This window comes from Oncorhynchus clarkii, chromosome 20, assembly GCF_045791955.1.
Source record: "Oncorhynchus clarkii lewisi isolate Uvic-CL-2024 chromosome 20, UVic_Ocla_1.0, whole genome shotgun sequence".
Taxonomy (NCBI): domain Eukaryota; kingdom Metazoa; phylum Chordata; class Actinopteri; order Salmoniformes; family Salmonidae; genus Oncorhynchus; species Oncorhynchus clarkii.
Window position 1 is genome coordinate 12,164,842 of NC_092166.1, and position 27,694 is coordinate 12,192,535.

Consider the following 27,694-nt stretch of genomic DNA (forward strand, 5'->3'; position numbering starts at 1 on the left):
TGGGTCACACACTGATTCATCTCTCCTGGACAGAACTACCTAAACATGAACATCTGACCAAATTGTGTGAGATTTTTTGTTACGGGTTAACTGAGATTACACACTGACTAGTTATTTAGGATGCAAGGTGATTTGTTGATCAGTGACTCGGACTGCGACGCAGTTCATCTCAAACGCACACAACATCTCTGCATTACAGTCGCAAGTGGTTTTCCTTTGATTCCCTCGTGTGTGTGTTAAACAAAATGCCCTTTACTCAGATGTGATCAGATATAATATGCCCCTGGTGAACAGTGATTTCACAGCCCAAATATGTAGGAATAATTGAGTGCGGGTGTGTGATTTCACAGTTGTGCCGGTGCTTCTGGGTAGGTTCCCCAGCTCCACATAACATGCCTTCAGATCCACCGTGTGTGTGTGTGTGTGAGGCAACATTAACTGTGTGGCACGCCATAGTATATTTAATTTGAATGGCCAAAGTCTTAATGGATGGAATTATAATAAATAAGGCCTTTCTCTCTCTGTGTGTGTCTCCCTCCTCTTCCTCAGCTGGGCCAGTTGGACGTGGTCATCAGAGACCATACCCTGGAGATAGACAAAAAGGGTCAGTCCCTACAGCAGACTGGACCAGAGAAAGTGGTTAAAGACTGAGACAGACATCATAAAGGCCACATTACACTCATTTGGAGTTGTTGTTGGCCCTGGAAACCACATACTCTCCATTCTGGTATAGTGATAAATGTGAAGAGCTGTTGACTATCACCTCTTGTTTTGTCTCTACAGGTGGAGTTTTTGAGTGACAGGTTAGACCTGCTAAAAGCACAACTACATGGGAAGGAGGATTCTTAGGAAGGTATGAGAGAGGGAGAGATGAGTTACAGTATTATTGTACTGCTGGAGGGAGAGATGAGTTATGGTATTATTATACTGATGAATGGAGGGAGAGATGAGTTATGGTATTATACTGATGAGGGAGAGATGAGTTATGGTATTATTGTACTGATGAGGGAGAGATGAGTTATGGTATTATTGTACTGATGAGGGAGAGATGAGTTATGGTATTATTATACTGATGAGGGAGAGATGAGTTATGGTATTATTATACTGATGGATGGAGGGAGAGATGAGTTATGGTATTATACTGATGAGGGAGAGATGAGTTATGGTATTATTATACTGATGGATGGAGGGAGAGGTGAGTTATGATATTATTGTACTGCTGGAGGGAGAGATGAGTTATGGTATTATTATACTGATGAATGGAGGGAGAGATTTATGGTTGCGTACCTGAAGTATTGTTCTGACAAAACACCACCAGTAACATCATAACATAATTTCATGGTGTTCAGTCTTCAGTTACCTTTCAGAACCATCTGAAACCATAAACTGGTCCCAGATCAGCTTCAGATATCTGACCTTTGACCTATTGCTCCAGGACTGCAGCAGAGCCAGCACCTGTGTCTCGGGAGAGAACAACACAAGAACTCCAGAGGACGGTTGGGGAGCTGCAGGATACACTCGCTGGGAGAGCCTGTGCAGAGCGATGGAAAGCATCACCCAACATGCCAGGGGCAAGGCGAAACCTTCATTTTGTTGCTGTTTATAAAAGGACATACCCAAATGAAACCATGCATTCTTTCTGTGTTGTATCCATAACACAACAAAGTGTGGTATTTCTGTCAATTTTACTATGGCTAGAAGATGACCTGTGTGTTGTCTTCTATAGGTGGCACAGGTGTGTGGTCCAGGCAGAGGTCAGACTGCAAGCCACTGTCTCCTCTGCAGCTGGAGGAGAGAGAACGGCAGGTACAACAGGGCCCAACAACGGTCTTTGTAGTGTCTGTCAGTCGTTTTCTCTCTCTCTTTGTTTGTCAGTCTCTTTCTCTCTGTTGCTGTCTCTGTCTGTCTCCGTTTCTCTTTCTCTCTCTGTTGCCGTCTCTCTGTCTCTCTCTGTTGTTGTCTCTGTCTCTCTCTCTTTCTTTCTCTGTTGCTGTCTCTCTCTTTCTCTCTCTGTTGCTGTCTCTGTCTGTCTCTGTTTCTCTTTCTCTCTCTGTTGCTGTCTCTGTCTGTCTCCGTCTGTCTCTCTCTCTGTTGTTGTCTCTGTCTCTCTTTCTTTCTCTGTTGCTGTCTCTCTTTCTCTCTCTGTTGCTGTCTCTCTCTTTCTCTGTTGCTGTCTCTCTCTTTCTCTGTTGCTGTCTGTCTCTCTCTCTCTGTTGCTGTCTCTCTCTCTGTTGCTGTCTCTGTCTGTCTCTCTTTCTCTCTCTGTTGCTGTCTCTCTTTCTCTCTCTGTTGCTGTCTGTCTTTTTCTCTCTGTTGCTGTCTCTCTCTCTTTCTCTCTGTTGCTGTCTCTCTCTTTCTTTCTCTCTCTGTTGCTGTCTCTCTGTCTTTCTCTCTCTGTTTCTGTCTGTCTCTTTCTCTCTCTGTTGCTGTCTCTCTTTCTCTCTCTGTTGCTGTCTCTCTCGCTCTCTTTTGTTTTCTTTCTTTGTCTGTCAGTCTGTCAGTCTCACACACAGTCACTATCTTTGTCTTTCTCCTCAGTTCCCTCTGTCTATCTCTACTGCTCTGCTCTTGGATATCAAATCTATTCCACAGTTCCTCTTTCACTTTGTTTCTCTTTTTTTCCCTAATCACCTGTTCTCTTTATTTCTGTAATCACCACTTATCTTACAGTGGGGCAAACAAGTATTTAGTCAGCCACCAATTGTGCAAGTTCTCCCACTTAAAAAGATGAGAGGCCTGTAATTTTCATCATAGGTACACTTCAACTATGACAGACAAAATGAGAGAGAAAAAAATCCAGAAAATCACATTGTAGGATTTTTAATGAATTTATTTGCAAATTATGGTGGAAAATAAGTATTTTGGTCACCTGCAAACAAGCAAGATTTCTGGCTCTCACAGGGGCACTCTGTTCAGAACGTTGACATCAGCAAACCTCTCACCCTCACATGGTCTGCGGTTTTGAGGCCGATTGGACTTAATGCCAAATTTCTAAAACGACGTTGGAGGCAGTTTATGGTAGAGGAATGAACATTCAATTCTCTGGCAACAGCTCTGGTGGACATTCCTGCAGTCAACGTGCCAAATTGCACCTTCCCTCAACTTGAGACGTCTGTGGCATTGTGTGACAAAAGTGAACATTTTAATGGTCTTTTATTGTCCCCAGCACAAGGTGCACCAGTGTAATGATCATGCCGTTTAATCATCTTCTTGATATACCACACCTGTCAGGTTGATGGATTATCTTGGCAAAGGAGAAATGGTCATTAACAGGGATGTAATCACATTTCTGCACAACATTTTAGAGAAATAAGCTTTTTTTGCATCTGGAACATTTCTGGTATCTTTTATTTCACCTCATGAAACATGGGACCAACACTTTACATGTTGAGTTTTTATATTTTTGTTGAGTTTATTTTATTTGATACAGCAGTATATTTTATAATTATATAATTTTGCTCAGTTTGTGAAACTGTTGAATGGTGGTGTTCTTCTTTACTCCCAGCAGCAGGAGTGACAGATCTCTTCCCTCCTCCAGTACCTCCGAGATGGAATCCATCAGTGCCGTCCGCACCACTGAAACTACCTCAACTAGCCTCTCCAGACAGTCCAGGTACATTCTACAATAGCATTATGGTACACCAAGTATGTGGACATCCCTTCAAATGAGTTGATTTGGCTATTTCAGCCACACCCGCTGCTGACAGGTGTATAAAATCGAGCATGCAGCCATTTAATCGCCGTAGACAAACATTGGCAGTAGGATGGCCTGTACTGAAGAGCTCAGTGACTTTCAACGTGGCACCATCATAGGATGTCACCTTTCCAACAAGTCAGTTTGTCATATTTCTATCCTGCTAGAAATGCCCCGGTCAACTGTAAGTGCTGTTATTGTGAAGTGGAAATGTCTTGGAGCAGCAACATCTCAGCTGCGAAGTAGTAGGCCAAACAAGCTCCCAGAACGGGACCGCCATGTGCTGAAGCGCGTAAAAATTGTCTGTCCTCAGTTGCAACACTCACTTCCGAGTTCTGTACTGCCTCTTGAAGCAACACCAGCACAATAACTGTTTGAACTTCATGAAATGGGTTTCCATGGCCGAGCAGCCTCACACAACCCTAAGATCCCCATGTGCGTTGCCAAGCGTCGGTTGGTGTGGCGTAAGGTCGGCACCATTGGAATCTGGAGCAGTGGAAACGCCTTCTCAGGAGTGATGAATCAAGCTTCACCATCTGGCAGTCCGACGGACGAATCTGGTTTTGGCGGATGCCAGGATAACACTACTTTCCCCAATGCATATTGCCAACTATGAAGTTTGGTGGAGGAGGAATAATGGTCTGGGACTATTTTTTCATCGTTCGGGCTAGGCCCCATAGTTACAGTGAAGGGAAATCCTACCCCATAGTGACTTTCTAGACGATTCTGTACTTCCAACTTTGACAACAGTTTGGAGAAGGCCCTTTCATGTTTCAGCATGTCGGTGTCCCTGTGCACAAAGCGAGGTCCATACAGAAATGATTTGTCTATCGGTGTGGAAGAACTTGACTGTCCTGCACAGAGCCCTGACCTCAACCACATCGAACACCTTTGGGATGAATTGGAACGCTGACTGCGAGACAGACCTAATCGCCCAACATCAGTGCACAACCTCACTAATTCTCTCTCTCGCCTCTCACTCTTTCTCTTCCCTATTCCTCCCCAGCTTGTGTAGCTCCAGTAAGACGTTCACGGGTCGCCACTGGCCCATCGCCCAGCCCCCCCCCTGAAGAGGAGACGGGGCCGGTCATGTCGGGCCACCCTCCAGCCCCCCAACCCTGAGATCCCCCCTCCTCACCAGCCAGACCCCCACCACCTCCCAGAGCCCCCCATCCCCCTGCCGGGGCTCCACTTCACGGACCAAGGTGGTCAGCTGTCCCACCTGAAGAGCTCAATCAGTAGCTACTTTGGGGTGGCAGGCCGCGGGGAGAAGTGCGGGGAGAAGTACCGCATCCTAGCTCGCCGGGTCACCCTGGACGGCAAGGTTCAATACCTGGTGGAGTGGGAGGGCATCACTGCCTCCTAAACTTGTCGTAGCGCTTACGTAGTTTATTACACATACGTAGCTCTTAACATGTTTACACAGCGTTTAAAAATCATTGTAAACTGGGTGGTTCTGAATGCTGATTGGCTAAAAGCTGTGGTATATCAGGCCGTATACCACGGGTATGACACATTTATTTTTACTGCTCTAACTACATTGGTGACCAGTTTATAATAGCAATAAGGCACCTCGGGGGTTTGTGGTATATGAACAGCCTAGAACAGCCCTTAGCCGTGGTATATTGGCCATACACCACGACCCCTCTGCTTAATTGCACTCTCCTTCTGAGATCGGGCTTCCCCGTGTTGCCCAGTCTGGAACGGCGCTTGCGTTTCCAGTGATATGGTCTTTCTGTGACTTGTCTTTTGTGTTTCAGATCTGTTTCGGTTTTGTAAACTGAAGAGGTTAAGAGATCAGCTTTGGCAGAATGTACAATGAATAGGGTTTAGAGTGGCTAGGTAGGTGGTGTGAATGGGGTTTAGAGTGGCTAGGTAGGGGGTGTGAAGGGTGTTTGAGTGTCTTTGCGCCTGACCTGATATGTTGAAAGTGTTTGCGAGTAGTTGATGTTCGAGAGGGACTCAAACAACAGAGATGATGTTGTGCTGCTACAAACCGTTTATTATTATTGTTTATTATGAATTATTATATATCTTTACTTTCTACGTTTTTATTGATATGCCTCGAGTGTCTAATGAGACATTAATTTTTTTACGATTTGGATTTGATTGCACATACTGTATCAAGTTCAGCCTGTTCTCAGCAATTCTCCTGAACCCGTTGTACCCAGGCTCATAAAATCCCTTAGAGATATGAAGTTTCTCTTTTCTGTCTTTGGCAGCTGAAAGTGTGTAACCTCTAGCTCTAATCTCTGCTTAATGTTCTGCAAATCATCTCACTATGAATAGTATTAATTTCACTGTGTTCTAGTCCAAATCCACACTATGTCAAGATTTTACTTAGACTTTTTCTAATGCATTATTAATTACTGTTAGAATTTGCTTTGAGGGCTGAGCTTGTGTGAAAGAACGTTAGTGACTGACTTCATGTGTATGTGGTAACTGGTACTGTTAGGCCTTGTTACATTTGAAAGGTTGAGTAATGTACCCACGTTTTTACTTGTGTTCTACAATATATGTTCTGAAGATATACATTTTTGCTGCATTTTTTAAAATATGCAATCATTGTACTTTTAGATATCTACAGTTACATTTATGAACCTCTTAAAAAGGACTTTGTTCCTTAATTTTCTTCCATCTGTGCGGTTATATTTTATTACTTTGATCAGTGCGAACATTGAATGCAAAAATCTCATGGACCTTTTTACTTAAACAAATAAAACTGATTTCAGTTCTTAAAGCCGCCTATGCAACATAAGTCTCGAAAGACCATTGTTTTTGTATTTCAATCACTTGACCGCAAGATTGGCATCAGCAACAAACCGCAACAATATTTTGGTTTCATCTGACTCTGGCCTTTTTGTTTTTTATTTCAGGTGCTATTTATTTCACCTTTTACTCAGAACTGTGCACTTAGTGTCACGACTCCCGCTGATGTTGTGACAGGAGAAGAAGAGCGCGCAGGACTTTGTCCTGGAGTTCCGGACCTTGGCCGCATGAGCGGGGTGGAACGACAGGGCTTTGATGGACCACTTCCGTTGTAGCCTCAGGGAGGACGTCCGCAAGGAGCTAGCGTGTCGGTGGAACGACAGGGCTTTGATGGACCACTTCCGTTGTAGCCTCAGGGAGGACGTCCGCAAGGAGCTAGCGTGTCGGTGGAACGACAGGGCTTTGATGGACCACTTCCGTTGTAGCCTCAGGGAGGACGTCCGCAAGGAGCTAGCGTGTCGGTGGAACGACAGGGCTTTGATGGACCACTTCCGTTGTAGCCTCAGGGAGGACGTCCGCAGGGAGCTAGCGTGTCGGGACACCACCATCTCATTGGATGAACTGATGGACATGTCCATTCGTCTGGACAACCTGCTGGCTGCCCGCGGGCGTCCGGAACAAGCCCTGTTGATTCCACCCCCAGGCCCTCCTGCTCCCATCCTCATGGAGTTAGAAGGGGCTGCATCGAGGGGGACCGGAGGAGGAGTTTCCTCTTGCACTAGTTGTGGTCGGCGAGGACACACAGCCGACCAGTGCTGGAGGAGCTCGTCTGGGAGTCGGGAGGGCAGGCGGAGCACTACTCGTTCACCCCAGGTGAGTCCGCATCAGACTCACCCAGAGCTTCCTGTCGGCCATATGTTTGTGCTAACCTCTTTCCCTGGGTTTTCTCCCTCTCTACAGCATAAGGCGCTAGTCGATTCAGGCGCAGCTGGGAACTTCATGGATCATGGGCTCGCGCTAAGACTAGGGATTCCCCTGGTGTCGTTAGACCAACCTTTTCTCATGCACTCCTTCGATAGCTCATCACAACCCAGTGATTTCATGGAGACGGGGGGCTCTTCGAGGGTGGTCAGAGGAGTGGTCAGGCAGGTGTATCGGAGTTTCCGTAGGTGCGACTACGGTGGAGAGTCCAGATCAGGTTTCCACTGTGCGCATTCCCTCTGAATATGCAGATTTGGCTGTCGCCTTCTGTAAGAAGAAGGCGACCCAATTACCACCCCATCATCGAGGGGACTGCGCGATAAACCTCATGGAGAACGCTGCACTTCCTCGGAGTCACGTGTACCCATTGTCCCAGGAGGAGACAGTGGCTCTGGAGACATATGTCACTGAATCTCTGGGGCAGGGGTACATTCGGCCCTCCACGTCACCCGTCTCCTCGAGCTTCTTTTTTGTGAAGAAGGAGGGAGGTCTGCGTCCGTGCATTGATTATAGAGGTCTAAATTCCATCACAGTGGGTTTGGTTACCCACTACCTCTCATCACTACAGCGGTGGAATCATTTCACAGGGCACGTTTCTTCACAAAACTGGACCTGAGGAGTGCGTATAACCTGGTGCGTATCCGGGGAGGAGATGAGTGGAAAAACGCATTTAGTACTACACCTGGCCATTATGAGTACCTCGTCATTCCATATGGGTTGAAGAATGCTCCAGCCATCTTCCAATCTTTCATAGACGAGATTCTCCGAGACCTGCACGGGCAGGGAGTGGTAGTGTACATCGATGACATCCTGATCTATTCTGCCACAGGCGCCGCGCACGTGTCTCTGGTGCGTAAGGTACTTGGGCGACTGCTGGAGCATGACCTGTATGTCAAGGCTGAGAAATGTGTGTTCTCCAAGCAAGCCGTTTTCTTCCTGGGTTATCACATTTCCACCTCCGGGGTGGTGATGGAGTGTGACCGCGTTCCAGCCGTGTGTAATTGGCCGACTCCGACCACGGTAAAAGAGGTGCAGCGGTTTTTAGGGTTTGCCAATTACTCCCGGAGGTTTATCCGGGGTTTTGGTCAGGTGGCTGCACCCATTACCTCACTGCTGAAGGGAGGACCGGCGCGCTTGCGCTGGTCAGCAGAGGCGGGCAGAGCTTTCAGTCATCTGAAGGAGCTGTTCACCAATGCGCCAGTGTTGGCGCATCCGGAACCCTCTTTAGCGTTCATAGTGGAGGTGGACGTGTCCGAGGCTGGGGTAGGGGCCGTGCTGTCTCAGCGCTCGGGCGCGCCACCAAAGCAAAACTATGACGTGGGGACAGGGAGTTGTTAGCTGTAGTCAAGGCTCTGAAGGTGTGGAGACATTGGCTTGAGGGGGCTAAGCACCCTTTTCTTATCTGGGCTGACCATCATAATCTCGAGTATATCCGGGCAGCGAGGAGACTGAATCCGTGTCAGGCTAGATGGTCCATGTTCTTTACCCGGTTCCGCTTCACCATCTTGTACCGGCCAGGCTCCCAAAACACTAAAGCCGACGCGCTGTCCCGCCTATATGATACCGAGGAGCGGTCCATCGAGCTGACCCCCATCCTTCCACCTTCATGTCTCATGGCACCGGTGGTATGGGAGGTGGACGCAGAGATAGAGAGGGCATTATGGTTGGAGCCTGCCCCCCCTCAGTGTCCAGCAGGGGCTCAGTACGTGCCACGGGGTGTCCATGACAGGTTAATTCGTTGGGCTCATACTCTACCCTCCTCGGGTCATCCTGGCATCAAGAGGACAGTGCGGAGTCTTAGGGGGAGATACTGGTGGCCCACATTGGCGAAATACGTGAGGTTTTATGTCTCCTCCAGCTCGGTGTGCGCTCAGAGCAAAGCTCCTCGACACATGCCTAGAGGGAAGTTATAGCCCCTCCCCGTTCCACAACGGCCGTGGTCACACTTGTCGGTGGACTTCCTCACCAACCTTCCCCCGTCCCAGGGAAGTACCACGATCCTGGTCGTTGTGGATCGGTTTTCTAAGTCCTGCCGTCTCATCCCGTTGCCCGGTCTCCCTACGGCCCTGCAGACTGCGGAGGCTTTGTTAACCCACGTCTTCCAGCACTACGGGGTGCCTGAGGACATCGTCTCTGATCGGGGTCCCCAGTTCACGTCCAGAGTTTGGAGGGTGTTTATGGAGAGGCTGGGGGTCTCGGTCAGCTTGACCTTGGGTTTCCACCCCGAGAGTAATGGGCAGGTGGAGCGAGTAGACCAGGATGTGGGCAGGTTTCTGCGGTCATATTGCCGGGACCGGCCAGGTGAGTGGGCGAGGTATGTTCCTTGGGCAGAGCTCGCTCAGAACTCCCTTCGCCACTCTTCGACTAACATGTCTCCTTTCCAGTGTGTGTTCGGCTACCAGCCGGTCCTGGCCCCATGGCATCAGAGCCAGACCGAAGCTCCTGCGGTGGAGGAATGGGTGCAGCGCTCAAAGGACACCTGGAAAGCTGTCCAGGAATCGTTGAGACTGGCTGGGGAGCAGCAGAAGAAGAGCGCTGACCAGCACCGCAGTGAGACCCCCGTGTTCGCACCGGGGGACCGGGTCTGGCTCTCGACCCGAAACCTGTCCCTCCGCCTGCCCTGCCGGAAGCTGGGGCCGCAGTGTGTGGGGCCATTTAAAGTCCTGAGGAGGATAAACGAGGTGTGTTATAGGTTACAACTTCCTACTTATTATCGTATTAACACCTCGTTTCATGTGTCTCTCCTCAGGCCGGTGGTGGCTGGTCCCCTACAAGAAGGTGAGGTGCCTGAGGTCCCTCCGCCCCCTCTGGACATCGAGTGGTCCCCGGCGTACACAGTACGTACCATTCTGGACTCGAGATGCCGGGTGAGGGGCCTACAGTACCTCGTGGACTGGGAGGGGTACGGGCCGGAGGAGAGGTGATGGGTACCGGTGGGGGACATTTTGGACCATTCACTCCTGAGAGACTTCCACCGCCTCCACCCGGATCGCCCGTCACTCCGACCTCCGGGCCGCCCTCGAGGCGGGGGTACTGTCACGACTCCCGCCGAAGTTGGCTCCCCCGCCTGTTCGGGCGGTGCTCGGCAGTCGTCGTCACCGGCCTACTAGCCGCCACTGACCCCTTTTTTTCTGTTAGTTTTGTCTTATTAGTTGCACCTGTTCCAATTTGTGTTTTCTTTATTTGCTTCCCTATTTAAGCGTGTGAAACCCGCCCTTTGTTGTGCGGGATTATTTTGTGTTCATGTTTGTGTCGTAGGTGTTGTTGTTCTCCGGACCGTGTAACGGTGTAAATTAACATTTTCAAAAACACTGGTACAGAAAAATATATGGACTCGGCACGATTGTCTTGGAATTCATTTGAATGCATTCAGTTGCACAACTGACTATGTGTAACGGCATTCCTCCTCCTCTTCTGAGGAGGACCAATGCGCAGCGTGGTAAGTGTCCATAACGTTTATTTTAAGATATTAACTGAACACTATGAAATACAAAACAATAAACGGGAACATGAACGAAAACTGAAACAGTACCGTGTGGCAACAAACACTCACACGGAAACAAACACCCACACCTCAAAAGTGAAAATCAGAGACAACTAACGACACCTGCCTCTGATTGAGAACCATACTGGGCTGAACTCAAAACCCCAACATAGAAAAACACACAGACTGCCCACCCCAACTCACGCCCTGACCATACTAAATAAAGACAAAATAAAGGTCAGAACGTGACACTATGTATCCCTCTTCCCCCCTGTTTCATTGTAAGAGTTCAAGCAGTTAATGCCTCTTGCTATTGGATGTGTTTTGTTATTCTCAGAAAATGCCATTTTCCCCTTGAGGCAGTGGAGTTGGGTCTTGACGTTGATACCTCTTTATTTAAAAAAAGTTATTTTAAGCTTTTCTTCTGTATCAAACTTTATTGGTCACATACACATTTAGCGTATGTTATTGCGGGTGTAGTGAAATGCTTGTGTGTGTATGTTGTTCCAGTGTTAGACCCCTGGATCTTTATGTTTTCTACTGGCTTTGGGCAGGCTTCTTCAGCCGAATAATAAATATCTAAAAGCCTACTGATATCATTAGTTATTTATTTTCTTCACATTGGCACTTTTGTTTTGATTCCAGTATGTCATCTTGCTGTTTTTTGTTGTTGTTTTTTGAAGTAAATATATGGCATGTTACATTCCATGAAGTAAGACAGTTTAGAGAATTAATTCAGGTCACACATTGTCACCAGCTAGTTAACATTAACCCAGAAATAATCATTCTTAGTGTTTATTTCACTCCAGTAGTTGGCTTACATCTCAGCTGTGTCATTATGGTCACGTGGTCATCTCTGGCAATCATCATTGACATGATACAATAGTAGTTTATATTTATTCGTATATGTATACGTTTTATTCCAAAGATGAATGTGTCCACCCTGAAGTGGCAGTTTCGAGACAACTGGAAACTCGGGGGGGGGGAAATGAGGTCAAATCATGACGACGGTGATCTTCAGGTTGGAGATCTAGAAAGATGCCAGAGTTTCCGTATAGTAGGTATGTTGGGGGGTTGTATAGTAGGTATGTTGGGGGGTTGTATAGTAGGTATGTTGGGGGGTTGTATAGTAGGTATGTTGGGGGGTTGTATAGTAGGTATGTTTGGGTAGTTATGTTGGGGGGCAGTATAGTAGGTATGTTGGGGGTTAGTATAGTAGGTATTTTGGGGGTAGTATAATAGGTATGTTTGTATCTTTGTAGGGGGTAGTATAGTAGATATGTTGGTGTAGTATAGTAGAAAAGAAACATCCTCTCACTGTCAACTGTGTTTATTTTCAGCAAACTTAACATGTGTAAATGTTTGTATGAACATAACAAGATTCAACATCTGAACAAAAATTGAATAATGTGTCCCTGAACAAGGGGGGGTCAAAATAAAAAGGAACAGTCTGTAGCTGCATTAAGTACTGCAGTGCATCTCCTCCTCATGGACTGCACCAGATTTGCCAGTTCTTGCTCTGAGATGTTACCCCACTCTTCCACCAAGGCACCTGCAAGTTCCAGGATATTTCTAGGGGGAATGGTCCTAACCCTCATCCTCTTATCCAACAGGTCCCAGACGTGCTCAATGGGATTGAGATGCGGGCACTTCGCTGGCCATGGCAGAACACTGATATTCCTGTCTTGCAGGAAATCACGCACAGAACGAGCAGTATGGCTGGTGGCATTGTCATGCTGGAGGGTCATGTCAGGATGAGCCTGCAGGGCACAAACCCACCGTCGCTGGTAGTGCTCTTCAATGACGAGTCGCGGTTTTGTCTCACCAGGGGTGATGGTCGGATTCGCATTTATCGCCTGCCTTACAACATGCCTACAAACCCTCAGTCCAGCCTCTCTCAGCCTATTGCGGACAGTCTAAGCACTGATGGAGGGATTGTGCGTTTCTGGTGTAACTCGGCCAGTTGTTGTTGCCATCCTGTACCTGTCCCGCAAGTGTGATGTTCGGATGTACCGATCCTGTGCAGGTGTTGTTACACGTGGTCTGCCACTGTGAGAACGATCAGCTGTCCGTCCTGTCTCCCTGTAGCGCTGTCTTGGGCGTCTCATAGTACGGACATTGCAATTTATTGCCCTGGACCACATCTGCAGTCCTCATGCCTCCTTGCAGCATGCCTAAGGCACATTCATGCAGATGAGCAGGGACCCTGGGCATCTTTCTTTTGGTGTTTTTCAGTCAGTAGATAGGCCCTTTAGTGTCCTAAGTTTTCTTAACTGGGACCTTAATTGCCTACCGTCTGTAAGCTGTTAGTGTTTTAACGGCCAACAAGCTAGGCAAACAAGCCCAAGCTAGGTAAACAAGCCCAAGCTAGGTAAACAAGCCCAAGCTAGGTTAACAAGCCCAAGCTAGGTTAACAAGCCCAAGCTAGGTTAACAAGCCCAAGCTAGGTTAACAAGCCCAAGCTAGGTAAACAAGCCCAAGCTAGGTTAACAAGCACAAGCTAGGTTAACAAGCCCAAGCTAGGTTAACAAGCCCAATCTAGGTTAACAAGCCCAAGCTAGGTTAACAAGCACAATGAAATACAGATCAAGTAAGATTATCGTGTCATGACATGACAGGCAAACATTATTTGAAACACAGACACACACACACACACACCGCAGGCTGCCACTACAGGGAACACAATACTTGGTGTACAAATGTGTGTTTGCTATTTGGAGACAGTAGGCTACACACAAAGCTGTCTGAAAAGAACAGAGAGACCTGCTGAGGGTTTGCTGCTTACTAAGAGCAATAAACGTACATTGTGTGTGTGAAAGTCTGCTAGCATGCCTGTGTGACTGTTTGTGTGTGCATGCGTGTGTGTGTGTGTCTGTCTTCCTGTATGTGTTTGCACAGACTCCCCCCACTGTCTGCCTGTACCATTGTATCTGAAAGTTATACAAAAATAAATGCAGTGTTTTTTTCCCTCAAGTTATCCCTGATCAAGCTGTTTAGTGATGTGTATTTGTACTGCATTTGTATAGAAATGTCTGACATAGACATTTCAAATGTCATATTATTGCTCTCTTTTTGTCTCTGTCTCTTTCTTTCTCTCTCTCTCTCTTATCCTACCCCTCTTTTTCTTTCTCTCTCTCAATTTAAATTTAAGGGGCTTTATTGGCATGGGAAGCATTTGTTTACATTACCAAAGCAAGTGAAATAGATAAACAAAAATGAATAGTAAACATTCCACAAGTTCAAAAAGAAGACATTTCAAATGTCATTATGCATATACAGTATACAGTGTTGCTGTGTCTCTCTCGCTCTGTCTCTCTTTCTCTCTCTGCCCCCCCCCCCCCCCCCCCCCCCGTCACCATCTGGAATCACTAAGGTTGAGGATGACCATGTATGTACTGTATCTGTTACATTTCAGAGACAGTTTGAACCAATATATTGTAGGAAATAATGAGCCCTTTTGTTTGAGCTTGTATGGTTTATTAGGATGCCCATTAGCTACTGCACATGCAGCAGCTACTCTTCCTAGGATCCCCTTTAGCTACTGCACATGCAGCAGCTACTCTTCCTAGGATCCCCATTAGCTACTGCACATGCAGCAGCTACTCTTCCTAGGATCCCCATTAGCTACTGCACATGCAGCAGCTACTCTTCCTAGGATCCCCATTAGCTAAAGCACATGCAGCAGCTACTCTTCCTAGGATCCCCATTAGCTACTGCACATGCAGCAGCTACTCTTCCTAGGATCCCCATTAGCTACTGCACATGCAGCAGCTACTCTTCCTAGGATCCCCTTTAGCTACTGCACATGCAGCAGCTACTCTTCCTAGGATCCCCATTAGCTACTGCACATGCAGCAGCTACTTTTCCTAGGATCCCCATTAGCTACTGCACATGCAGCAGCTACTCTTCCTAGGATCCCCATTAGCTACTGCACATGCAGCAGCTACTCTTCCTAGGATTCCCATTAGCTACTGCACATGCAGCAGCTACTCTTCCTAGGATCCCCTTTAGCTACTGCACATGCAGCAGCTACTCTTCCTAGGATCCCCATTAGCTACTGCACATGCAGCAGCTACTCTTCCTAGCATCCCCATTAGCTACTGCACATGCAGCAGCTACTCTTCCTAGGATCCCCATTAGCTACTGCACATGCAGCAGCTACTCTTCCTAGGATCCCCATTAGCTACTGCACATGCAGCAGCTACTCTTCCTAGGATCCCCATTAGCTACTGCACATGCAGCAGCTACTCTTCCTAGGATCCCCATTAGCTACTGCACATGCAGCAGCTACTCATCCTAGGATCCACATAAAAGTACAAATACATGACAAAGTACAGAACAGTTATAGACAAGAAAAACATTTAAATAAAATAAGGTTAAATAAGGTTAGGTTGATGTTAGTGCAGGTCCCAGGGTGATTTGAGGTAGACGTGAGAGAGAGAAGTGTGTGCCACACGGCGTCTCACCACAGCTGGCACCAGTTGTCCTGGATATGAGGCACAACAGTGAAAACAACAACTCTAAACAAGAAGAACCTATTCAGTTGCTGACACCATTGTTTTATATATCTGTATTCTTCTTACCATGGATGTCACAATGTGTGTGATATGACAAGAAAAATACCCTTTCAAACTAAATGTACTAGCCTCGTATTGAACCCTTCAGTGATGAGCACTATTTAGGGGCCATAGAAAGAGCATTTAGGCTCTGGACATGTCCACACGATCCAAACACTCTCTGTAGGTTTTGTTTTCTTCAAAAGGTCAGAAGTGACTGAGGTGACTCTTCTCCAAAAGCAGTAGAACTGGCCCATGTTACTATGTGTTCCAGTGACTAACATGTTAGTCATGTAAAAGCGTTTAAATTGGTGCATCTTAGTTTGGAAAATGGTGTGCAGAAAAGTGTTTTTTTTTGGCTCACATTTTTTTTCTTCACGCTATCCCTAACCAAGCTGTTTAGTGATGTGTCAATGTACTGTTGGTTCTCTCTCTCTCTCTCTCTCACACACCATCGTGAATCACTGAGGTTGAGGATGTGCATGTACAGCTATCAGTAAAGAGGATGTGGTTGTACTGGCATGTGGTGCAGATGCAGCCTGTAGGTCTATATTGAATCGCAGGTTTCAGAGGTATCCCTAAAATAATACTTCACTCTATTATTTTTACTTCTCTAAACCCAGTGACTTAAAATACATTATTTTATGAGGGAAACATTCTGGTTAACTTGTTTTTTTGTAGAAGATAAACCATTGTCATTGTCTTCTGTTTTTGACTTCCTTCCTACTGTTGTCATTCTTTGACTATGTACTGTAACTGTCACATTTCAGACACTTTGAACCAGCGTAGCTATATATTATAGGAGAAAATTAGCCTATTGATTTGAGCTTGTATAGTCAGTTGATTATGCTTGGGTACAGTGGTTAGGTTAATGTGGGGTGCAGGGCCCAGTGTGATTTGAGGTAGAAGCGAAAGAGAGCGAGAGAGAGTGAAGTGTGAGTGGTTTCTGTGCCACACGCCATCTCACGACAGCTGGCATCGGTTGTCCTGGTTATGAGACACAACAATGAAAACAAGAAGAACCTCTTCAGGTTATATCCTTCCTGTTTGGCCCTGTTCGGGGGGTGTCATCGGATGGGGCCACAGTGTCTCCTGACCCCTCCTGTCTCAGCCTCCAGTATTTATGCTGCAGTAGTTTATGTGTCAGGGGGCTAGGGTCAGTTTGTTATATCTGGAGTTCTTCTCCTGTCCTATCCGGTGTCCTGTGTGAATTTAAGTATGCTCTCTCTAATTCTCTCTTTCTTTCTCTCTCTCGGAGGACCTGAGCCCTAGGACCATGCCTCAGGACTACCGGGCATGATGACTCCTTGCTGTCCCCAGTCCACCTGGCCGTGCTGTTGCTCCAGTTTCAACTGTTCTGCCTGTGATTATTATTATTTGACCATGCTGGTCATTTATGAACATTTGAACATCTTGGCCATGTTCTGTTATAATCTCCACCCGGCACAGCCAGAAGAGGACTGGCCACCCCACATAGCCTGGTTTCTTCCTAGGTTTTGGCCTTTCTAGGGAGTTTTTCCTAGCCACGTGCTTCTACACCTGCATTGCTTGCTGTTTGGGCTTTTAGGCTGGGTTTCTGTACAGCACTTTGAGATATCAGCTGATGTACGAAGGGCTATATAAATACATTTGATTTGATTTGACACCATTGTTTTATACATCTGTATTCTTCTTACTATGGATGTCACAATGTGTGTGATATGACAAGAAAAATACCCTTTCAAACTAAATGTACTAGCCTCATATTGAACCCTTCAGTGATATGAACTATGATGAGCACTATTTAGGGGCCATAGAAAGAGCATTTAGGCTCTGGACATGTCCATACGATCTAAACACTCTCTGTAGGTTTTGTTTTCTTCAAAGGTCAGAAATGACTAAGAATTGACTGACTTTTGTATTTGACAATGACAAATACTACTCAAGCCGTCAAAGATGGCTCCATCCCAACTTCACACAGCTCTCCATAGCCATGAGTGAAGGAGCCAAGCTATCTACACTGAGTGTACAAAACATTAGGAACTCTTTCTCTTGCTATGACTTAGACTGACCAGATGAATCCAGGTGAAAGCTATGTGTATGTGTGTCTCCCTGTATGTGTTTGCACCGACTCCACCCACTGTCTGCCTGTACCATTGTATCTGAAGGTTATTAAAAAATAAATGCAGTGTGTTTTTTTCTTCAAGCTATCCCTAATCAAGCTGTGTAGGGATGTGTATTTGTATTGCTGTCTCTCTCATTCTCTTTTTTTCTGTCTCTTTCTCCATCTCTGTCTCTCTGTCTATCCTTTCTGTCTCTCTCTCTTTCTCTGTCTGTCTGTCTCAATTAAATCCAAAGGGCTTTATTGTCTAAATTGGCAAGGCAAGTGAAGTAGATAACAGAAGTGAAATACAATTTCTAACTAAATGTACTAGCATTTAGGTTCTGGACATGTCCATACGATCCAAACACTCTCTGTAGGTTTTGTTTTCTTCAAAAGGTCAGAAGTGACTGAGGTGACTCTTCTCCAAAAGCAGTAGAACTGGCCCATGTTACTATGTGTTCCAGTGACTAACATGTTAGTCATGTAAAAGCGTTTAAATTGGTGCATCTTAGTTTGGAAAATGGTGTGCAGAAAAGTGTTTTTTTTTGGCTCACATTTTTTTTCTTCACGCTATCCCTAACCAAGCTGTTTAGTGATGTGTCAATGTACTGTTGGTTCTCTCCCTCTCTCTCTCTCACACACCATCGTGAGTCACTGAGGTTGAGGATGTGCGTGTACAGCTATCAGTAAAGAGGATGTGGTTGTACTGGCATGTGGTGCAGATGCAGCCTGTAGGTCTATATTGAATCGCAGGTTTCAGAGGTATCCCTATAATAATACTTCACTATTATTTTTACTTCTCTAAACCCAGTGACTTAAAATATATTTTTTTATGAGGGAAACATTCTGGTTAATTTGTTTATTTGTAGGGGGGAGAGGGAGAGCGAGAGAAACTCTTTCTATGACTTAGACAAACCAGGTGAATCTAGGTGAAAGCTATGATCCCTCATTGATGTCACTTAAATCCACTTCAGTCAGTGTAGATGAAGGGGAGGAGACAGATTAAAGAACGTTTTTTAAGCCTTCAGACAATTGAGACATGGATTGTGTATGTGTGCCATTCAGAAGGTGAATGGGTAAGACAAAATATTGAAGTGCCTTTGAATGGGGTATTGTAGTAGATGCCAGGCGCACCGGTTTGAAGTGTGTCAAGAACTGCAAAGCTGCTGAGTTTTTCAAGCTCAACAGTTTCCCGTGTGTATCAAGAATGGTCCACCACCCAAAGGACATCCAGCCAACTTGACACAAGTGTGAGAAGCATTGGAGTCAACATGGGCCAGCATCCCTGTCAACATGGGCCAGCATCCCTGTGGAACACTTTCAACACTTTGTAGATCCCATGAATTGAGATATACACCGTGTATATCTGACAGCTAAGAGTACGGCCAAGCGCCCGCCTGTCTGAAAATGTTATCAAAGCCTTCACACAATGGAGGCTCTTACAATGTCCCCACAACGTGCATACAAAATTCTCACATTGTCTGGGACATGGACTCAATGGAAACGTAGGATGGTAGAGGTCCTTATCTCTCCCCCAGTTCTCCTAGCTACAGCCCTCTGGTCTTTAAACAACACTCTTGGTCAAACTGACCATGTAAGGAAAAGGTCCTCTGTGGGCACCGTGGCAACAGATGCTGTGACAACATAAAGGGTTCCTGTTTGCTATGCCTGAGAGTGTGTTATTGGTCTTGGTAGAGATGTCACAAATACATTGGGTGTCTGTCTGCTAGAGGAGCGAACTGAAGTGTGTGTGTGTGTGCTCCTGGGTCGGCCATGTTTTGAGATGTTATGTTGTCACATGTTGACCTACTGCGGAGTCTTCCTGGCTTTTGTGTCGTTTGTGTTGACTACAACACACTTAGTGCCTTCTTTCATTGTCTGGTTGTTCATGTCTTATTCCACTTGTTTCATACCAACATCTTGCATGGTTGGTAAATTTAGATTGCTATCAATATCTATGTGTATAGCAGATGCATATTTTATGATGTAGGTGAACCATGTTGTCATTCAGTCATGGAAAGGGACTGTTTTGTTTTTCTTCATTGAAACAATCACATTTGCATACTTACCAGTTATCATTCTATCAAACTTCCATAAAAACATATGACTATTTTGCATTTCTAAAGTCACATCGTCTGTTTCATGTTTTACTTCAGAGGGGGTTTATATCAGACTAACTGTAAATTGCTACAGTTCAGATCTTTAAGAAGGGAACAGTTGGTTTTCATAAATAAAATCTAAATTGAACAGTAAGGCCTTCAGCTCCTTGGGTCGTTGGGATCTTCAGAGGCCATTTTGAGAGGAAAGTCTTTAAGTTGAGCCAGCCCGCTGGGCGAAAATGGTTTAAATCAACATTGTTTCCATGTCATTTCAATCAAAAAAGTAAATGTGATGAGGTTGAATCAACTGTGGAAAACTGATTCGATTTGAAAAAAGTAATCAACGTAAGGGAATTTCATATTTTTTTCCCACCCAACTTTGAACCTAAATCCAATGACACAGTGACATTTTTTGTTGTTGATTTCACGTTGAATTCACATTAGTTGACAACTCAACCAAATGTACAATAAATCCAAACTAGATGTTGAACTGACGTCTGTGCCCAGTGGGAGGGCACTGAAACCAAACACTCGTACTGGCATTGACCAACTGCTTTCCCATAACATGTGTTTCAGTTTAACATGGTTTTGTATGAGTTTGCTTCTCCTGTGAGTTGTATACCTTCATTCACAAGTATATAACACTTCAATGTAGTTCTAACCAGCACAAGGCACATATATTCCACATTACTCACTTCTAGTGTGGACATATGGAATCTTAAGAGTGTGTAAACATCTCTTTACTGTGAGAGAGGGAGTGTCAGTGGGTGTGAACTGGTAACATACCTTCGGGCTTTAGTTGGGGTAATGGTTGCTGAGTTTTGTTTAATGAACTGAACTAGTTATTGTGTGGAGAATTCTCCAAATGTCCCAGCTAATGTGTTAGGCTACTTCTATTCTGCAGGCCTTTAGACAGTCAAACACAGCCTAAACACTACACCAGTGTGGTAGGCTTGCCTAATTACAAACAACGACAAGACAGCCTGCAGGGAGGAGGGGAGGGCCATGACAGTGGTGCATCGACAGAGCCGAAAGTGGAGAGGGTGAAAAGCCTTGGCGTGCACATCACTGACAAGCTGAAATGGTCCATCCACACAGACAGTGTGGTGAAGAAGGAGCAGCAGCAACTCTTTAACCTCAGACCCTAAGACCCTCACAAACGTCTACAGATACCAATAAGATTATCAAGGACCTCAGCCACCCGAGCGACGGCCTGTTCACCCCGCTACCATCTAGAAGACGGAGACAATGCTGAACTTTAGTCACTGTTACTAGCCGGCTACCACCTGGTACTCTACCCTGCACCTTAGAGATCAGCCTGGTCTAATAGACTAGACGTAGCATAATACATGTAAATCCGGGACACTCAAATTAGTATGATATATTACGTTTGGTATGTTTACATAAGACAAACTGTTACTTAAGGCAAAAATGAAATTAGGGTGGAAGGTGTGCATAAAACGCGAACGTCTAGCAACCCAAAGGTTGAGAGTTTGAATCTCATCATGGACAACTTTAACATTTTAGCTAAATACCTACTTAATACTTTTTAGCTACTTTGCAAGTACTTAGCATGTTAGCTAACCCTAACCATTCTACCTAACCCTTTAACCTAACTCGTAAACTTAACCTTAACCCTAACTTTATCCTAACTCCTAGCCTGATCAAATACTTATGTCATGCAATAAAATGCAAATTAATTCCTTAAAAATCATACAATGTGATTTTCTGGATTTTTGTTTTAGATTCCGTCTCTCACAGTTGAAGTGTACCTATGATAAAAATTACAGACCTCTACATGCTTTGTAAGTAGAAAACACTGCCGATTTAGCAGATTATCAAATACTTGTTGTCCCCACTGTATATATTGTATTCTAGTCAAGGCTCATTGTAGCTACTGCTGTACACTGTATAAAGTCAGAAAATCTGCTATCTCAGCCACTGCCTGTCACCAGGAGAGTGCCCCAAGGCTTGATACATAGCTCAGGCAGTAGAAAACTCTCATCTATTTATATGCAGATGATACAATCTTATACTGGCCCTTCCCTGGATTTTGTGTTAAATGCTATACAACAAAGATTTCTTAATGTCCAACAAGATTTCTCTACCCTTAAACTTGTTCTGAACACCTCCAAAACAAAGGGCTTGTGGTTTGGTAAGAATTCCCCTCTTCCCACATGTGTTATTACTACCTCTGAGGGTTTAGAGCTTGGGGTAGTCACCTCATACAAGTACTGGAGAGTATGGCTAGACGGCGCACTGTCCTTCTCTCAGCACATATCAAAGCTGCTTGCTAAAGTTAAATCTAGACTTGGTTTCCTCTATCGTAATCCCTCCTCTCACCCCAGGTGCCAAACTAACCCTGATTCAGATGACCATCCTACCCATGCTAGATTACAGAAACATAATTTATAGATCGGCAGGTAAGGGTGCTCTCGAGTGGCTAGATGTTCTTTACCATTCGGCCATCAGATTTGCCACCAATGCTCCTTATAAGACACATCACTGCACTCTATACTCCTCTGTAAACTGGTCATCTCTGTATACCAGTCACAAGACCCACTTGTTGATGCATATTTATAAAACTCTCTTAGGCCTCACTCCCTCCTATCTGAGATATCTATTGCAGCCCTCATCCTCCACATACAACACCCGTTCTGCCAGTCACCGAAGTTATGCGGCTGCACCATTGAGAGCATCTTGACTGGCTGCATCACCGCCTGGTATGGTAACTAACTGCTTGTCATCCGACCACACGGCGCTACAGAGGGTAGTGTGAATGGCCCAGTACATCACTGGGGCCGAGATCCCTGCCATCCACAACCTCTATACTGTATGTGTCAGAGGAAGGCCCTAAAAATGATCAAAGACTTCAGTCACCCAAATCATAGACTGTTCTCTCTGCTACCGCAAGTCTGGAACCAACAGAACCCTAAACAGCTTCTCCCCCCAAGCCATAATAAGACTGCTAAATAGTTAGTTCAGGTAGCTATTTGGTTAACTATTTAAGTATCTGCATTGACACCTTTTTTTAGCCAACTGTTCATCATCAAATATGCTGCTACTACACTTTACTATCTGACCCTTCATTCCTACTTATATGCACGTCTACCTAATTTACCTCGTACTCCTGCACATCGAATCGGTACTGATACCGCGTGTATATAGCCAAGTTATGGTCGCTCATTGTGTATCTATTATTACTTGTATTATTATGTTTTACTTTTCTATTATTTTCTTTCTCTCTGCATTGTTGGGAACGGCCCGCAAGTAAGCGTTTCACTGTTAGTCCACACCTGTTGTTTACGAAGCATGTGACGAATTACCTTTCATTCGATTTTCTGTACAGCTCTTTTTTTCATGGCTTTGATTGTCGACCAATCAATGCGTTGCTTCAATGTCAAACCCATAAGGGCTGAACACTCAACAAGCAATGAACAGGCGTTTTAAGAAGTTGTATTCGCGTCCACATCTGTTTCTGCTCACTTAGCACCCATTGTCTCATTTTCCATTACACATCTGTCAAACCGTGAGTTACTTTTTGATATGAATTAATTTTGTATTATAATTTGGTGCATTTTGATTCTTTGTTGCAATGCATTTTATTACAAATTTGCGAGACTTGTTTGAACCTCCAATGGTCTCTATGGAAACTTTATTACGCCTAAACGTTTATCGAGCTTCGTCTAAATTATCTTGCGCAATCGTAGACACTGTTGAAGTTTGGATTTAATTATTCAAAAATGTGCGCAAAGTTCCAAATGATTTCATATCCAGATGTGTGTGACCGACTGTGAATTCGGTCTATTCCTGTTTTAAATCTGAACAGAGATCGACTGAAACATTATCTCTTCAACTCTTTACGCAGTTGACTAATAGCCAAACAAATGCCCTTATTTTTCCATCTTTATCAATGAAGTGTAAATAGGCGTATCATATTGTGAGTTGTGCATGGGATCATTTATACTACTCGGCTTGATAACATTTCCCAGCACAGCCAGCCCATTTGGGGCACAGGCTAGCCTATTCTGTTATGTTCCCTGCGAAGATGGAAAAATGTCACCATTGAGTTCGAAGTGCATCAGATTCATTATTGTATGCATCAGATTATGCCAGTGATTTATTTTATAGACCTATACTAACTAGTACACTAGATGAGTTATAGAGTATATATATGGGGCGCTGTTTTGAAGCCTCCCGTCTGCATTTTGGCACTCCCCCACCGTTGTGAAAATGTGTACTGACACCTTATTACAGACACCTTAATGCATACTTTTAAGTTATATTATGTGAGGTAAACATCAAAATAAAACATGAAAAGAAATATAAAAAAACATTTTCCTTAAAGTATTTTTTTCTTTCACTACAACAACAAAAATACTTAAAGATGCACTATGTAGAAATCACTCCGAAATTTCCTGGTTGCTAAAAATTATAATAGTTTGCTTAATTTCAGTTTATGTGACAAAACAAGAAAGTGCAGTGTAGAGAATCATTGTACCATCTAAACCGCTGTGAAGTATATTTTCCATAACCAAAAATATTGTTTTTGCAGTTTTTGAAGCTGGTGTACAAAACCTGAAAGTAAAAAATGCAAAAAACGAAATTTAAGAATGGGAAGCATAGAAATAGCACAAAAAGAACAGTGCTACTGCTTCTTAGACTTGCTTTCAATGAGAATGGCAGATCTATAACACACATTTCTATTTGAGTCTGGTTGAAAAAATATATATAATTACTTATTGCAGCTTTAAATACAGAATTCCATTCATTCCTATGCTCCTTCTGGGGAGTGTCAATATGGCCAACTGGTGTCTGAAACATCTCTCATTGGCCAATACATATAGCATCAACAATCCAGCTTTCATACAGTGCAAAAATGTCTAAAAACCTGTTTTTTCTTTGTCATTATGGGGTATTGTATGTAGATTGAAGAGGGTGAAAAAACAATTTAATCCAAGACTGTAACGTAACAAAATGTGGAAAAAGTCAAGGGAGTCTGAATACTTTCCGAATGCACTGTACATTATTGGATTATCCCCACGTGGAAATGAAAAGACAAGCGTGTGTGTTGGTATGTGTGAGAGAGAAAGGTATTTTAATATTTGGTCATAAATTTGTTTATCTTTTATTGTCACACACTGGATAGGTGCAGCGAAATGTGTTGTGTTACAGGGTCAGCCATAGTAGTACAGCACCCATGGAGTAAATTAGGGTTAAGTGTCTTGCTCAGGGCACATCAACAGATTTTTTTCACCTTGTCGGCTCAGGGTATTCAGGGTATTCGAAACAGCGAGCTTCCGGTTACTGGCCCAACGCGCTACGCGCTAGGCTACCGTGTGGTGTCACCACATTTTATTTCAGTAGATTTGATAACTAGCTCACCTAACACATTTACATTGTCTCAAGGGTGTGTTGTTGATTGAGTGCAAAGATAGATGAGGAGCTATCTCAGTTAGAGCAGAACCAGAGAGCTAGTTAATTCACAGGCAGCACAGTTGGCTAAGGTTTGTAAGCTAATGAGTCACCCGCTGTTATCATATAATAATATAACTTCTGCTGATTTGTTATAGTAGTAGGCATCATTAGAAACAGTGGTTATAGAAGCAGTTTGTCAGAGGAAGACCCCAAAAATTGTCAAAGACTCCAGTTCTCTCTACTACCGCACGGTAAGCGGTACTGGATCGCCTAGGACCAAAAGGCTCCTTAACAGCTTCTACCCCCAAGCCATAAGACTGCTGAACAACTAATCAAAAGGCCACCCAGACTATTTACATTGACCCCCCCCCCCCCTTTGTTTTTACACTGCTGCTACTCTCTGTTTATTATCTATGTATAGTCACTTTACAAATGACCTGGACTAACCTGTACCCCTGCACATTGACTCAGTACTGGTAGACCCTGTATAAAGTCTCGTTGTTGTTATTTACATTTATTGTGTTGCTTTTTGATTGATTAGATTTTTTTACTTTAGTTTATTTAGTAAATATTTTATTAACTCTATTTCTTGAACTGCATTGTTGGTTAAGGGCTTGTAAGTAAGCATTTCACGGAAAGGTCTACACCTGTTGTATTCGGCGCATGTGACAAATACAATTAGATTTGATTTGATTCAGAATTGCTAGGCACATAAAATGTTATCCTTGCTTCTATTTTCAGTTTAATCTCCCTCATCTTCCCTGTGTCATTTAAAAGTCAAGAAAGCATACCGAAGCCACGGTTATGTCAACACAATATTACACCGTGGGCTTGTGGTAGCAAATCGTGGTTCTGGGAAAGGAGCTACAAAATCTGTAGTTGACATAATCCCTACATAATCTCTCAATCTAGGTCGGTCAGTGTCAGATTCAGGGGTTTCCTCCATAGGTTAATACAAATTTAAAAGTCAAAGTTTCCCGACCCTTACACTACATTATATTGAATATATTGACTGAATGAGTGACGACAAATAGTACAATGTTAGTTGAACTATTTTTGATCTGTGCCAGTAGTCTGAAGTTATCTATAAAATATTTATTTTGTATGATCATTTGTTGCCGACCGGTTTGATCTTACGTAACAAAATTTGAACTTGGGTTTTTTACATTGGATAAAAGTGGAGACTCAGAACTAGAAAATGGTATATCATACACTACATTTAAGGATCATTGGGAAAGTAATTCTGCTTTGACACTTGTAACCCCACTTTTGAGAAAATGGCCCTTGAATGTTTTGGTGCACCTACTGGAGAGCTCCTCTTTGTCTACTCCCATTCAAGATCATTCCCACCCTCTTAAGCCTTAGCTCCAACCATCGCTTTAAGGATTAACGTGATGCCATGTGCTATACAGAGTGAGTACAGCAGTGTACTAAATAACCAAAGATTTCAAGACTGAAGACTGGTTTATACTATGTCTATTGACATGTCTGTAGACAGTTGTCACGGTGACATCATGAACATTCTATTGACATGTCTGTAGACAGTTGTCGCAGTGACAACATCAACATTCTATTGTCATGTCTGTAGACAGTTGTCGCAGTGACAACATCAACATTCTATTGTCGTCCGACGTCAAACTTGTCGTTGTCGTTATGAAAAAGTATGAACACAAAAACGACAGGTTCATGACATCAGCAGCCAAAATAGCATACCGGGTGTATTTTGACACTTATAAACCCATCAGTTTAAAAATGAATTTAGTATATGTCAATCTAGCAAACCAGGCAACTAAAAGCAACTTTCTAAACAATGTTTTGGTTCGTTTCTAGCTTGTTAGCCAGCTATCTAACGTTCAACTCATGAAACATGGGGCCGACATAGCTAGCTAACATTAGGCTATAACTATAAATAATATTATTACACAGATCATACCCGTAATGTTAGCTAGTGAGCCAGCCAGCTAACAGTATGCTTTAACTTGTAATGAAAATGAAAATGACTTTCTGACCGAATTAGAAACGTATCGGACCTCCCGAGTGGTGCAGTGGTCTAAGGCTGTGCCACTAGAGTTTCTGGGTTCGAGTCTAGGCTCTGTCGCAGCCAGACGCGACTGGGAGACCCATGGGGCGGCACTCAATGGGCCCAGCGTCGTCCGGGTTATGGGAGGGTTTGGCCGGCAGGGATGTCCTTGTCCCATCGTACACTAGCAACGCCGGGCGCAGTGCACGCTGACACGGTCGCCAGGTGCACAGTGTTTCCTCCAACACATTGGTGCGGCTGGCTTCCGGGTTAAGTGGGCATTGTGTCAAGAAGCAGTGCGGCTTGGTTGGGTTGTGTTTTGTAGGATGCACGGCTCTCGACCTTCGCCTCTCCCGAGTCCGTACGGGAGTTGCAGTGATGAGACAAGACTGTAACTACCAATTGGATACCACAAAATTGGGGAGGAAAGGGGGTAAAAAACAACAACAACAAAAAAAACAATTAGAAATGTATAATATCTGAAAATGTAGCTCTTACCTGTATACATTGATGAACGGTTCTCCATCTGTGTTGCGGATGCCATGGTTGCCCTTAGCTTGAAGATGTAATCTGGACACAGGTGTGTTATACAACAGACTTCTTCTGTGTGTTCTCTTTTTGACTCCCTTCACATTATTTGCAATCAAACG

At 44.4% G+C, this 27,694-nt stretch overlaps 1 protein-coding gene and 1 long non-coding RNA gene across 3 annotated transcripts in view; both read left to right on the forward strand.

The window, feature by feature from the left end:
• Positions 1–1,414: 1,414 nt before the first annotated feature.
• On the forward strand, positions 1,415–5,108 carry LOC139375916 (uncharacterized). Of its 2 annotated transcripts, none has more exons than XR_011627861.1 (3): positions 1,415–1,806; positions 3,506–3,613; positions 4,701–5,108. It is a non-coding gene; the product is annotated as an uncharacterized lncRNA (long non-coding RNA). The 2 variants fall into 2 exon arrangements; XR_011627862.1 differs by having other exon boundaries at positions 3,509–3,613.
• A 17,906-nt stretch (positions 5,109–23,014) lies between these two features.
• Positions 23,015–27,694, forward strand: part of LOC139375917 (gelsolin-like) — a 37,884-nt gene continuing 33,204 nt past the window's right edge. Inside the window, exon 1 of the mRNA XM_071117879.1 lies at positions 23,015–23,135. The gene's annotated coding sequence lies outside the window, so the exon portion shown is untranslated. The remainder of the gene's footprint in view (positions 23,136–27,694) is intronic.